This window comes from Temnothorax nylanderi, unplaced genomic scaffold (genome assembly GCF_030848795.1).
Source record: "Temnothorax nylanderi isolate EJ_2023f unplaced genomic scaffold, tnyl_v1.0 TNYL_tig0020_pilon, whole genome shotgun sequence".
Taxonomy (NCBI): Eukaryota; Metazoa; Arthropoda; class Insecta; order Hymenoptera; family Formicidae; genus Temnothorax; species Temnothorax nylanderi.
In genome coordinates this window covers 1,934,703-1,948,634 of record NW_027249082.1, presented here as the reverse complement: position 1 = coordinate 1,948,634, position 13,932 = coordinate 1,934,703, and the positions used below count along the sequence as shown (strand labels likewise).

At 41.7% G+C, this 13,932-nt stretch overlaps 1 protein-coding gene across 1 annotated transcript in view; it reads left to right on the top strand.

The window, feature by feature from the left end:
• Sha (shavenoid) overlaps positions 1-13,932 on the top strand; it is a 70,768-nt gene that overhangs the window by 29,171 nt on the left and 27,665 nt on the right. The window lies entirely within an intron of this gene.

Genomic DNA, 13,932 nt, shown 5'->3' with positions numbered 1-13,932 from the left:
AATCATCGTGGTGATCGATGGACGGATCGCGCAAAGATCGGCTTATCGGGCGTGCTGAAACGCTCGCCGGACACGGCGCGCGGCGCGGCGGAGGAGAGGAGCCCCGATCCGAGGTTCATTGCCACCAATTCCGGCCGACCGGCCGGCCCCGCGCGCGGCGATACAACCGTTAAATATTACGTTCCCGCTCATTTGCATACTTACGCGTATGCGTGCGTTAAGGGTGCAATCGCCAGCGATGCATTATAATTTAGCGCGCGAGCATAAGCGTCGATGATGACCGGCCGGCCGTCATGTAGGGACGTGGTCCTCGCAAATTCGCGTGCGTGATTGAATAAACAGTTCAACCTTTCGCACACGTCCGGGGCGATTGTTGCACGTAGGCGGTGACGAGATGCGTTTTTCATGGTGTAACTTGCTTGTCGGCTGATCCGATCGGAGATGCGATCGCCGATAGAAGCGAGGCGTTACGCGGCAGGAGAAAAAGAGCGCAATAAACGAGAAGACAACTTCAGTAAGTGCATCGCTTCGTATTCGAATTTTATTCGCTGCGTGACGAATAATCGTTACATCTCGATCGTATATTGAAACATGATTTGACCATTTCGAGGGTTAATGATGGCATGTGGAATCAAGGCGGAACGAGATTCGGCCTGGATTGAAAGAAAAGAATGGCGCGCTTTCCACGTTCTCTCACGTTCTTTGCATACATCCTTCTCAAGTAGTCTGTCAAATCATCAAACGGGCCAATAAATATTATTCTTGTCTCGCGTCAGCCTCCTCCGCCGTGCTCTCCCATGCGCAGGTGTATTTGGACAGTTCCCGCGTGTTCTCAGGTGTATTTAAACAGTCCGCGTATATCGTGTACGCGGTTTACACAGCGCGCCTCGAGACACGCCGGAAACGATTTCGTGCGACTCCCAAAGAGGTAGATAGGCAGGTATATAGGTGTAGCGATCGTTCGAGCATGGAAACGATTTGTTTGCACCTGTCCCACCGGCGAGGTGAGGAAGCTGGAATCTCGGTTGACTAAAATCAAAGGCGAGAAACAAGCCTGGCTCCCGAATAGACGAAGGATTCTGAAAGGCCTCCTCTCTAACGGTCGTCAATCGAAGTGTCGCGTCTATTGGGCTGAAGTGTCAAACGGCTGAGGTATCTAATTCCCAGTCTCGCCATACAAGGAATAATAATGGATAAACTAGGTACTTTAGACGAGTAGCACGGTCCCACTGAAATTTTTTCGGCACCTCTCTTCGCGCTCTTCAAATCGTAACTTTCGCTCAGTAAACTTCACAAACGGACACGGCTGTCAATCTGTCTTATTAGCTGTAACTTAAGTAAAAAAAAATAATCTGAAAAGCTTCTAGATTTAAAATTTGAAATGCGATACCGCGCAATTATGTTTCCTTTATAAAGAGATGTTGTTGACAAGTATCGAAAGATTAATTTACAATTCTCGATTGGGAAAATAAAAAAAAACGCGTTCGGGATAATTCGCCGTCCTGAAAACACACTTTTATTTCTCGCGTCACAAACTGAGGCATGAATCGATGGCAGCCACGTGCATTTTCGCTGGAGAGGATCTCTCGAATCGGACGAGAAATATTCGTCTAATAATTTATATACATTTAATATCTCGACGCGACGGGGTCCGTGCATGACTCCATTTGTCACACATGCACGATACACGTGCGCGCCTTCTTTTCGAGAGATCCGCCCAGGACCTCTCTCGAACTTAATTGATGAACACTAATTTGTGTGATTGGACCATAAATCGCGATCCTATATACCCTAGCCGCGCGGAGCCCGTAATTCGATCAGTTTAAATTCGCCATTACGGTCGCCACCCCGGTCGATTGAACGGGTTCCATTCACCGATTTTGGTCGCGCTAAATCATGGAAGCGCGTCCATTACTCGAAGTACACGGTCGTACTTTCATATTAAATTAATGAAGCACGAATATACGACACAGCAGTATTTATCACGTTCATCCTTGTCGCATGATTATCTGGAAGTTCTCGTGATGATCGCGAAACTTCGCGAGATGAAGTATGAAAGTATTAACATCTTCCTTGTTTTTTCTTCTTTGTGAATTTCACCCCTTTGCGTCAGCATCGCGGCTCGATCGAGCGCAGCGCGTCGCAAAGTTGCATGCAATGTTATTCATACATAGGTATTCATCGGAGCATTTCGCGTTAAACCAATAAAGCGTTACGTAATGCCATATCGCTTTCTTCGGAAAAAAACATTTAGAATCGGGTATCTTGCGTGTCTTCCGGGCATTCAACACAATGTATCGGACATCGTTTTTTAATCCGCTCTCGACGACGAAACGGGGCGGAAGTGCGTGATCCGATATGCGGTTGGTTGCAGGCGGTGCCCGCGAGCACCTGAAGTTGATTTGCGATACGGCCGGCTCGCAAGTGGTATTATTAGTGGATTGTAAAGCATTCGAGCCAAGCTCGAAAATCAACGTGCATTATGGACGATATGATATTCTCCGGGGTGTCCGGCAGTAAAGAACCCGAGAACGTCCGGCAGATAGCAGGTGGGTGCCAAAGCGGAGAGGCATAATAAATTCGGCAAACAATATCGTATCTAGGCCGGGATCGATATAACCGCGGGTATCGAGAAAAATTATTACCCTGTTCGCAAACCTGTGTGTGCGTGATTATCTTTGAATATTGTGGCAAATGAAGAAAGTTATCTCGATACTTCGCCACGTGCATAATTAATTATCGGAATTTTCTCGTATTCTTTAGATAAGGTATCTTCTTGATGTAACGCGTCTATCAGATTTGGTATTTCACGCGTGGAAATATTAAAAGGTGATGTTCCCTGTTTCCTGTAGTACCGCGCGTAGTTTTTGCATATATATTCGAGGAGAGAAATTTAGGAATCGCTGCCCGATTAAAATAGTAAGAAATTGGCAAATATTTCGCAAACTGATATACTTACTGAGAAATGCAATGTCAAATCTGTATCGCGTATACTTGGCGCGAGACACTACCGTGTCTCTTGATTCATATCTCTGTGAGTGTATTATTCTCTGTATATTTTAAACCAGACTCTTTCGCTCTGGCGCCGAAAAGATATATAATATATATATTTAATAATGAAGTGTCAGAGAGTATAATCAAAGATAACAGACCTGTTACGATCGCGATGAAAATAATAACATTAATATTCGCATTCGGGAACGTTAACAGGTGCAATCGTGAATCGACAGTTCACCTCCCAATGCGGATGCAATTGACCGATCGAATCTCGATGCTAAACAAATCAACTCGGGTCATTGGCATCGAAATCGTAAATCGTATTGAACGCGGTTCGAAAGTCGGCCAGCAGCAGCAACAGGTAACCTGCAAAGTTAATGGCGGCTTTGCTTCCTTATTAAAGGGACCGATCGCGAGAGAAGGGATGGCATCTGCTCTTCCACCATTGCGAATGTACGTGCGTGAGAAATCCGGTGCGAAAACAGACGGGAATTAGTCATTAATTTCATGTTGAACGTAACTATTAAGGACCAAACGTGTACACGATTATCGGGTCTGACATATTTATAACGACAAAATATCGGGGGGAAAGTAAGCTGTATGTAAATCATAAAATATAGCACAGCCGAATTAGCTTCTGTAAAAAATACTGTTGTTTGGTAGCAACAATGGCGTTACATAACGTTGCATAAACGGAAATTCACAACACTGGAAAACATAACTGTATCGTCATCTTCGAAAATTTGTTGCAGATGCCACGCGATCTGCATTTTTCCTTTAATGCGTTTTACGAGCGACTACTCACATCGCGACCGGTTGATCTACTTGTTTGCTTCTCGAGTGGAGTACATCAAGTACATCAAGTACAAGCGCGTACGATTTATCTTTCGACATCACATTGTTCTAACGGTACGAGATGTAAGATCGCGTTGAGTCGAGCAATACTTAATCTCTCATGTTTGTTCATCCGTGGATTTATTAATTGTATAATATATGTACTTATTTTATTTTTCTCATTAGGGGGTTGTAAACGCAAATCTGTCCTAGAAAGTGACATAATAGGGATCTGTGAACTATGAAAAGTGCTATTAGAACTCTTAATATTTTTTTTGAAATTCGTAGAATGTCGGGCCAACTTTGCAGATCCACATAATAAGGTATCTCAAGATCGATATTATAGATTTTTAAAGTTAATGAGCGAAATTTAGATTTACGCCGAGAAATTATAGCGACTCAGCTTTTGGCTGAGATGTTTGCGTGACGCCGAAATAATTTGGAATAATTTATTTTGCTCTTCAAAATAATTGCGAACGACGTTTATAAATACACGTCAAAGAAAGCGGCTCCTGTCGTAACTTAATGCACCGTTAACTAACACGATCGGGATCACCTTCGCAATTGGGAGGTAATTTACTCCGCGCGACAATCTTCGATAATATGGGGACATATGAGATCCATCGAAAACTACGGATCATGCGAGAAAAGAAGAAGAAGAAGAAACACACACACACACACACACACATATATATATACATATATATATATATATATATATATATATATATATATATGGATATAGATATGTAATATTAATGAATAATACATTTATTGGTGCATATAACTGGAGAAAAGTGTAACGTGACAATTTGCATTTTATTAGGTACTTTTCATCTACTCGTGCAGATTGTTATCGTTCTTTCGATCAATGCGTAAGTTCTGATATAGCATCTTGTAATAAAAGTTTACGCGTGCGACGACACAGTCATTTTTTCTCCAACCTGTCAGTCGTTCGATTTTAATATCCGCATCATTGGTTCAATTGGTTGCAATTCTCCGTTGAGCTTAATAAGGATTTATTAATAACGGTATACAGGGGGTATACTGTGTACGAACTGCACGACGTCTCGCGCAGAAGTATATCTGCCACAGATGGTTAAGGAGCCTTTGTATCGGGATTTTTAGATTCCCCGCTCGGCAACCACTCTGCACCTCATCGGCACCTACTTAATCTCTGTCTCGCGTAATCATCCGCGTACACAGTACATAGTTAATTTCGGATCATCCCGTTTGCTGGACGCGCTCTGGCCATTTTATTTCGCGACGCGTCGATGTACCATTTATCGAATCACTTTGCGATTTTACGCGCGGCGTCTTATTAACGAGCTCGACGAAAACACGCAGGCTTTCATCTCGTATCACTGACATTGAGAAGAACCTTAAAAGGTTGTTCGATCCATTAAAATTTCAATCCAGGGTTCTATATACTCGATATATAACAAAAAATGATTAATTATGGATTTAGATTGAAGTTTAGACTCCACGTTTGTACGAAATTTTATTTATTTATTTTTTATTTTAATTTACGAAGTACTAAACTTGCAATGCATGTTGCTCACAGATGGCTTTTCTAAGAAAAGTTTTCTTCAAGCTTCCCAATTCGATAGCATTAATGTATTAAAACGTTGAGTGCTGCGCAGATTTCAATTCACCTTGCAAATTAAAAAAAAAAGATTGAATGTTTAATGCGGTAAGTAACTTTCTTCGTATTTAAATATATTAGGCAGTCGCATTTTTTATGTAAATTAACCGGTATTACAGTAGTGGTGAGTACCACGGCATTCGATTATTGAGAAGAAATCACGTGAAACTAAAGTTTCCGTGAAATCATCGACACAAGATTCATAAAACCCGTCACAGTAAGAGCAGTTAAGCGAGGGGGTAGAGATGTATTTTATAGCACCCTATCTTGGCGCGATACGGCTCACTTGATCTTCGATCTCGTCCCGAGAGACGCACGGCCCTTTATCGTCGTTAAAAGCCTCATTCTCCTTCTTTTTTCTTTCTCTTTCTCTTATAATCGACCAATGTGGCGCGCCAAAAAGAGCGGAGAACGAGGAGACGACGAGGGCTGCCGTGACAACATCGACAGCCTGATGAGACCGCGAAATTACAGGCGTGGGGCCCCCGTTTGTGGCCGAAGGCGAGTCATGGCGAGCTCCGTCTCGAAGAAGTACACTGAGAGAAAAATCCAAGTCTAAATGATCGGACAATAATTCGTTCGAAAATTAACAAACGGACAATCCGACACTTTCAATCGGAATAATTAAAAACCCGATCAATTATCAGTAATATCCGTCTATCATTGATTGGACATTATTCTAATCTTGATCGGCTTTTTATAATTCCGCTTAAAAGTATTGGATTATCCATTTGTTAATTTTTGAACGAATTGTCCGATTATTTATTTCTCTGAGTGTACACTTCGTCGCGATTAATCAAAACTTTCCTCGGACGCGATTTCTTCGCGACAATCGCCGAAGACGGGGAGGCCGTTGTTTTGCGTGTTGTTGGCAACTGGTAATCGAGAAGTCTCGCTAAATATTGGCCGCTGACGTGTAAAGTAGCGTCGTCAATTCCGCGTGCTCTTATTCGCCAGTGTAATGATCGATTATCGACCATCGTGAAAAGCGTCGGCGTGATACGCCTCGGGCTACTCGATTTTAAAACGAGGAGAACGCGCATTTTTTGGGGAGGGTGTCTTATTTCGCGGATTCACCTCGTGATTGGTTTTAAAATTGGTTTTAAAATTTAAGATAGTATTTCTATACTAGAGAGAACATAAATCCCGACGTATCGCTGATTATCGGCGGGATCATAACGAAATGTATCTAATTGTTGAAAGATTCGACTAATAATTTGCGCCACGCAAATTCGGTCGCGATTGCGACGAGACGAGACGCGAGACGCATTGACTGCGACTTATCGCGTACATTATGCAAATTGTAAAGCCTGGACCAATATATGCAAATGTAATTGAAGTCGAGTCCGAGTCGAGTCGAGGGGCATCGAAATCCCAATTGAAATACGCGGCTTTATACGCGTCGTTTTCCTGATATTATTATATATAGTATGCGGAGGTTCCACCTCCGCAATATCCCTTGCTCTCCTCCGGGTTGACACGCGATACCGTGTTCTTTCCGCTTCGTGCGACGATCGCTCACGTATAATCTCGAAAGGGACGCCATATATATCTGTGATTTCAGGCGGGACGTGCGCGACATACGGACCGGTCGGGGCATTAATCTCGAAATTATAAGTCAAAAATAACGCATGTACGGCGCGAATGTCGATACTGACATCGATGCGAGTGTCAGTGCAGAATCCACTACACGTGAACGAGACATCGAAATACTCAAAGCGTCCGACAACCTGGCTATCAGATTGATTTTTTGAGGCCGTGAATTATTTCCGTGAGAGACATTTCTTGAAATTTGCAAAAGCACTAAGGCTCGCAAAGCTCACGTTTTGAACGATTTTTTAAGAAAGCAAATTAATTTGGAATTACAGTAATTTTTATTTTTTCTTCATTGTATCATGAAACTAATCTTATCGTATTTATGTGCTCCAATATTTTTTAATGAGATAATTATCGCTAAAATGAATAATAAAGCGAGCTAAAATTGCTTTGTATAAATGGATGCCCCACGGTGAAACGTTCGAAATTTATAGAAATACTATTGGTGTGTGAAGAGGAAGAAAGTTCGATTACTCGAAGAATCTGCGCTCGCACGATGGAACTTTGAACGTAAGTCATCCGCCATCTTCCGCCATAATGCAAATATTATTAGCTTTTAAGCTGTGTGATAGGTGCAGACCAAGCTGAAACGACCAAGCTGTTCGTATGTTTGAAATGCCTTTATCGATAACTTGTTGTTGGATCAAAAATATATCTCTCTATATCGTTACGTAATCTACAAGGAGATTTAATTTCAAACTTGTCAATTTTATTGAAACTTTATTGGAAACTTTATACATTTTGTCATCGCTAGCTGCACTATTTTTCTCGCATCGTGATTTATCACATTCTGAAAAATAGATTTATTTAAAGATGTCCACTTCAAAATTCTTTATACCTTAGATATTTATCATCATAAACACTCATATATTTCATCTTAACACATTCTTATCGTTTATCATTAAAATTACCTTAAATTTATAGAAATTACTCCAAACTATCAACAAGCTTCAAATAGAGATAAATATCGAATAATAAAAGAATTTACGGTCGATTTTTTTTTTCATTTCGTACTTTCTTAATTGAGGAAAGATCCACATAATGATATTTATGAAAACGAGCACATCTCGGCGCGGCGATTTATCGTTATTATCCTTAATGACTACCTATGTTGTATATGCATTATTAAACCCTTATAATGCCATGACTCGTGACTTATGACTTGAAATCATGCGTAAACCAGTGCGTTGAGTGTGACTCACTCGCGACGCATCCGTCACGTATGAGCGGGAGGACACCTTTCAGTCTCCGCCTGAGAAACAGGTTGCCGATGAAGAACGACTGGAAGAAACGCGAGATACGAGTCGGAACGGGTTAAAGAGAGGAAGAAAGAGCATCGCGGGGGAGAGAAGAGAAAGGAAAGGGGAGGCGGAAAATGCATTGCATAGTAATGATCTATTTAAGAGCGGAGCGGCGAAACCGCTGACAATTAATTGGACACTTTTGGACGATTTAATTACTGACTTTTACGAGTCGTACGAATGGACGACGCCTTCTGCGATCGAATCCCGAAAGGAATGCCACATAATTGTCAATTAATCCGGGAGGAATTTCGGGACGATAAAAACAAGGAATGCCTGCGAGCGGAATAAAAATGCAATTTTTTTAGTTACACGGATCGGCGACTCTCGCTCGGACAGGAAAGGTTCCATTGAGAATGAGTAAGTTACAATCTATGCCAGTCTGTGGAGCCGAAATCCTGCTAAAGAAAAATCAATTCTATATCCAGAGAATTCGTAATGAAGAGAGAGCTACCTGCTTTCGCGACACGCATAACGGAGGTTTGCTAAAATTGACGTTTGCATCGCGATAAGAACGTTTAATCCATATATTTATGTGAATTATAAACGTATAATCCATAAAAAAATAATATTCGAAAAAAAAGTGGATTGCCGCTTGGCAATCCGCGGTAGTCCGATCGTGTGCCAGTTGATTTTCATGCTTCATTAGGCGTCGAATTCCAACGGCGACGTAAGATTAAAATTATCATGTTTGTATCGATATGCAGGTCATCAGAATTCGTGTGTAATCACCGAATATCATCTCGATGCTGTCGTCAAAACACAAGTTCCATCTACGGTCTAGTCTGTCAATAAATCGCGAATTTTCGCGCCGTACAAAATAATTTTAATGTCTGCACCATGCAGACAGAGTAGATTTAACGTCGCAATAAACACTGCAATATAGTGCCAATAATATCGATAATGGATATCATCTGTTTTCGACAGTTATAGTATTTCAATCAGTTACGTGGCAACTATTTTCGAACTGAGAATCGTCGCTTTTAAACAGGAGCTTTCTCACAAGAGTTACGGGTTTATTTTGTAACAGATTATCTTGATGCAGTCTATCCTTCATTATCCTTCCTCGTTTCGTTATAGCGTGTAAATTACTATTTCTAGTATCTACGTAGTAGATCACTTCATTAGCCTCTAATTTTCTCTCTGTTAGTTTTGCCTTCGCCGTAAATGTCGCAACGATTAAACGCAGCAGGAGTGATTAATCGGCTGACGTTCTTATCTTGTTGCTCGCGACACAGAAACGAACGAAAGCGGAGAGTGTTTCTTTCGTCGAGGCTGGCGTTCTTTCGGTGAAGTACGAGCGGAAGGCGGCGATAATTAGCGGCATGTCGAATGCCACGAAGGTACTTTTACGCACGTATCGGCCTTTAAATGGTGCCGGCTCATATTTCGGCGCAACGCGGAGGAGAGACCGAGGGAATCGTACGGAATATTGATGCGCCGCGCCGCTGCTCTTCTTGCGGCGGCGGTAATTGCGAGGGCACGCGAGAGCGTTGCTATTAACATCGAGTTCGCGTGTATTTACGCGATAACGGTTATCCGTGTTACAATCGGCCTGGTGATGAGGTTTCGGAGCTGACCACAAATTTTATAACGACGCACATTGATAATCAAACACCGAAACGGACACGACTGATCGAACGCTTACGCGTTCATAACGCTTATAATGGCGTTGTAACTTAAGTACGATAACTTTATACAGCGATATAGCGATCGCGCGTTTTTAGGTCGAAACTAATTCATGTTCTCTGCGGGATGTCGACGTCTTATCGCATATAAAGTACAAATATCCATGCTTCTATACGGAAGCAGTCTTAATTTTTGGCTTGTTGCTTTAGTAATCGTCCAACGTTTTTTGAAGTTTTTTGAACGTACGTAGTTAAATTCCTGAATTAATTATTTCTTTACGCAACGTGTCATGACGTGTTTATCGAACTTCGCCTCAGTGTTTTCCTCGTATTAGATTATCATAGATTACAGGTATTAGTTTGTGATCCTTTCTGGCTACGCTTCAAATAACAATCAGTCCGAATTGGCTATAAATTGCTGATTTAAGCACATTCTGTCCATGCATAATAAACTTCAACGAATCATCGACGGTTTATTGTGGAAATTTCCTTGGAAATGTCCAAATCGATGAGAAAACAACTTCTTCGATTGATGTCACCGTCTTAGAAATCATTGCTTTCTACCATTATTTCGTTCTGTTCTTTGACCGTGACTGTTGGCCCTGTTACGAAATAATTCTCATGCGTGACACACGGACACGCGTTCGCAGTTCGCACTATCTAAATCACTATAATTTGTCATTGAAGATATGTACGTGCGCGAATTGGCCGAATTGCACGGCACATCGAGCGAGAGAACATCTTCATTTGTAACTTTCGAGCGCAGTTTGAGCCGTAACATTAGTTACCCCGATAAGAGAATCGGAGTATGCTTTTCACACGTTTCTATCTTTATTATTTTATACCTATAAGTACGAACAAACGAACGATTTGTCGTTAAACTTAACACTCTGTAGTTAAAAACTAAACAGTAAAGTATCGGTTCTTCGAAAAGTACAGCATTTTACATCATCAGAGACGGAATAACATCCCAAATAATATGACGTTCTACAATATTATAAGCATATTTCGTCTTTTTTTTTATAAATATAATCAAGTTATTATAATGTTGTCGGATATATCGTTACACCTTCCATCTGGCTTGCAAACTTTTTTACGTGAAGGCTGCAATTCCTAGTTCTGTGCGATGTCGTCTCGGTAGATTAGTGCTACGAGACGCGACGTACCGCGACACACCGTGCGCCGACTGATAAAAAAAATGGAAGGAAACGTGGTCCCGATATCACGCAGCGGGGATACTTTGCGCGCGAGCGGGCAAAAGAAATTCAGGAATAGCTCACGTGTGTCCGGTAAAGACACCGTTCGGCGCGACCGCAGGCATTATATCGCGCAGGTTAGATCTTCGCCGGGCATAATGCGAGCTTAGGAACGTCGTTACGTCTCGCGCGCGCAACGATATAAATTGCACCGTCGGCACGTGCGATTGGGCCAATAGAGCAAGAAACACCGGCGGGCAGAGAGGCTGAAACGTTATGCACAATCGGGCCGATGGCACGCGTAAGATAACACGTGCGCCGCGTTCCGCAACGTGCCGGAACGCCGGACAAAATCGGATGTGCATCTGGCGGTGCAGGTGCCGGCGGATTATAAAGGGGTACGGTGGTTGCGTTACACTTCCTGCTACGATCTTCCGGCACGATCGCACCCTCCGACTCCTTGGCGGTCGGTCACGTCGCACATACATTACTATCCTTCTGTAACTTGGAAGATTTATACACTTGTATCTTACACATTTATATACTTATATTTTTTAAGTCTCAATGATTTAATCAATGTTTTTCAATTGTGTATTTTTTTCATTAGCAAAAAATTCGATTATAAAGGGTTATATATTCTTTAAAATACAATTTTATATATATTTTATATAGAATATTATCTACATTTGCAGATTTGTCTATAACTGCGCGCGTAATTAATTCTCGATATTGAAACGTTCATTAAATATTTTTTTAAGGATTACATAATTTAATTTCTTATAAAATTGGAGCGTAAATAACTACAGCCAAGTTGACATCTATGAGACGATAACGAAGTAATAATTTGACGATAATAAATTGATATAGAGCTTTAATTAAAACGACGGCCAAGCTAACGCTTCTTATTAGATTCAGCGTGAACATTTCGACATGCTATACGGTATCGGCAATAAATTCGGCACTCAACAAAATAAGATATTAGCATGTCATTATAAAACGATGATAGCAGAATCCGTGTTTACTTTAGCTGTGCGTACGATTTCCAAAGTGATATCACTATTGACGTGTCACGCATAGTTAAGAAGCGCATTGGCATTTACGATCATTCGTAAAAGAGATTTATATTTATTAACCGCCGCGCGGTTCGTTGGTCGACAGCCGGCTTTATCAGCGACCACGAAAAATCCGTCGAATTCTCCTCTTCAAGTGTCCCTCTAACGCATTTGTTCGATCCCGAGAAAATCGTGGGAGAAAGAGAAAGAGAGACGTGTCGTTCGTTTGCGTCGAACCAAGTTTCCAGGAAACGCTAATGCGAACGCTGTTTTCCTTCTAGTAACTGAATTTAGTGACGAGATACGCCGCTTTTATAGAGGCACTTGATCACACCGTGAATTCTTAATTCTCTTTAACAGGCGCATTTTTATCGCGCTCCCTTGAGATATTTTATTAGCTCATCTCGTTTGAACATCTGCCCAAATGATCCTTACATGTATAGCGTGGCTTGTTATCTCTCTGACGAAAAGGTATAGCGTCACTTTCTCTCGGCTACCTTCATCACCTTTTTCGACGACTGAGAAGCTTTCAAGCGTACGTCGAAGTAATTACAAGACGAGCGCGTATAGGGGAGGAAATTTAATCAAAGTGTAGTCCGGTTGCAAGTGCAACGTGAGAGATGCGTCTCAGAGACGGTCTCGCCGTAAATAATTATTAACACGATTTCGCGGTGAACGCGCACTGTATAATTACCGCGCGCTTGACAGCGTTTACGGCCTACGCGCGATAATCGCGCGCTAAGATTCAATAATCAGACTTCGAATGCAACTCATCGACCGATTAATATAATCGCGATAGCGCAATTTCCAACACCTGCCACAGAGATTCCTTTAGCGAGAAGGTTATTACGAAAGGATGATTATACGCGGACGAGTAACTAGTCATTTGCAACGCTTATTAAATTTCTTAGAGACAAAACGGCCGATGCGTACAATTTATATGAGGCAAAAAAATTCTGTCTCCCGTTCCGTTTGCGGGGTTATTGAATTCGGATAAAGCGACGTTGCGTAAAATCCGACAGTTACGTAACGAAATTTTATGAGATTATGTATCTACGCTGTCACACCTCTTTAGCATGATTTGCATAAAAGATTTATGCTTAAGAACACGGACTGTGCTTGTGACAAACTGGGAAATTAAACGGATGCCAAATATCTCATTAATTTTAAGTAAGAGCTCGGACGGCATGTCAATAACGAGCTTTTGATTAATAAATAACGATCGCTTCGTCTCGCCACTTGATTTTTTTCGATCAGAAATATGCGGCATCCGTCTTTTTATCGCTATGATTCCTGCGCGGCAGGATTTCCGAAATTACGGTTGCGCCTGTCGTCGAAGACTGATGAAATTATTCGGCGAACGAGTTGTGATCATCGAACGGCGATTTATCACTCGAGAAGCGAGATTATAATCAATCTCGATTTATCTATACTTAATTGTGATTCATTCCTGCGATTAACACAATTTGACGGAAATAAAAAAAAAACTCGGTAGTCACCATGCTTGAGTGTTCCCGATAAATCGATAACCGGTATGAAACTCCCGGCGATTATAATCGCGCAACTAAACGGCTCTCAGAAGAAGGAGAGAACGATTTGTGTCTCGTAAATTTCTCGCAAATCACGCCGATAGTATCGATTATGAAATGTAAAAAACGCGAGGGAAACATCGGAGATTACCGA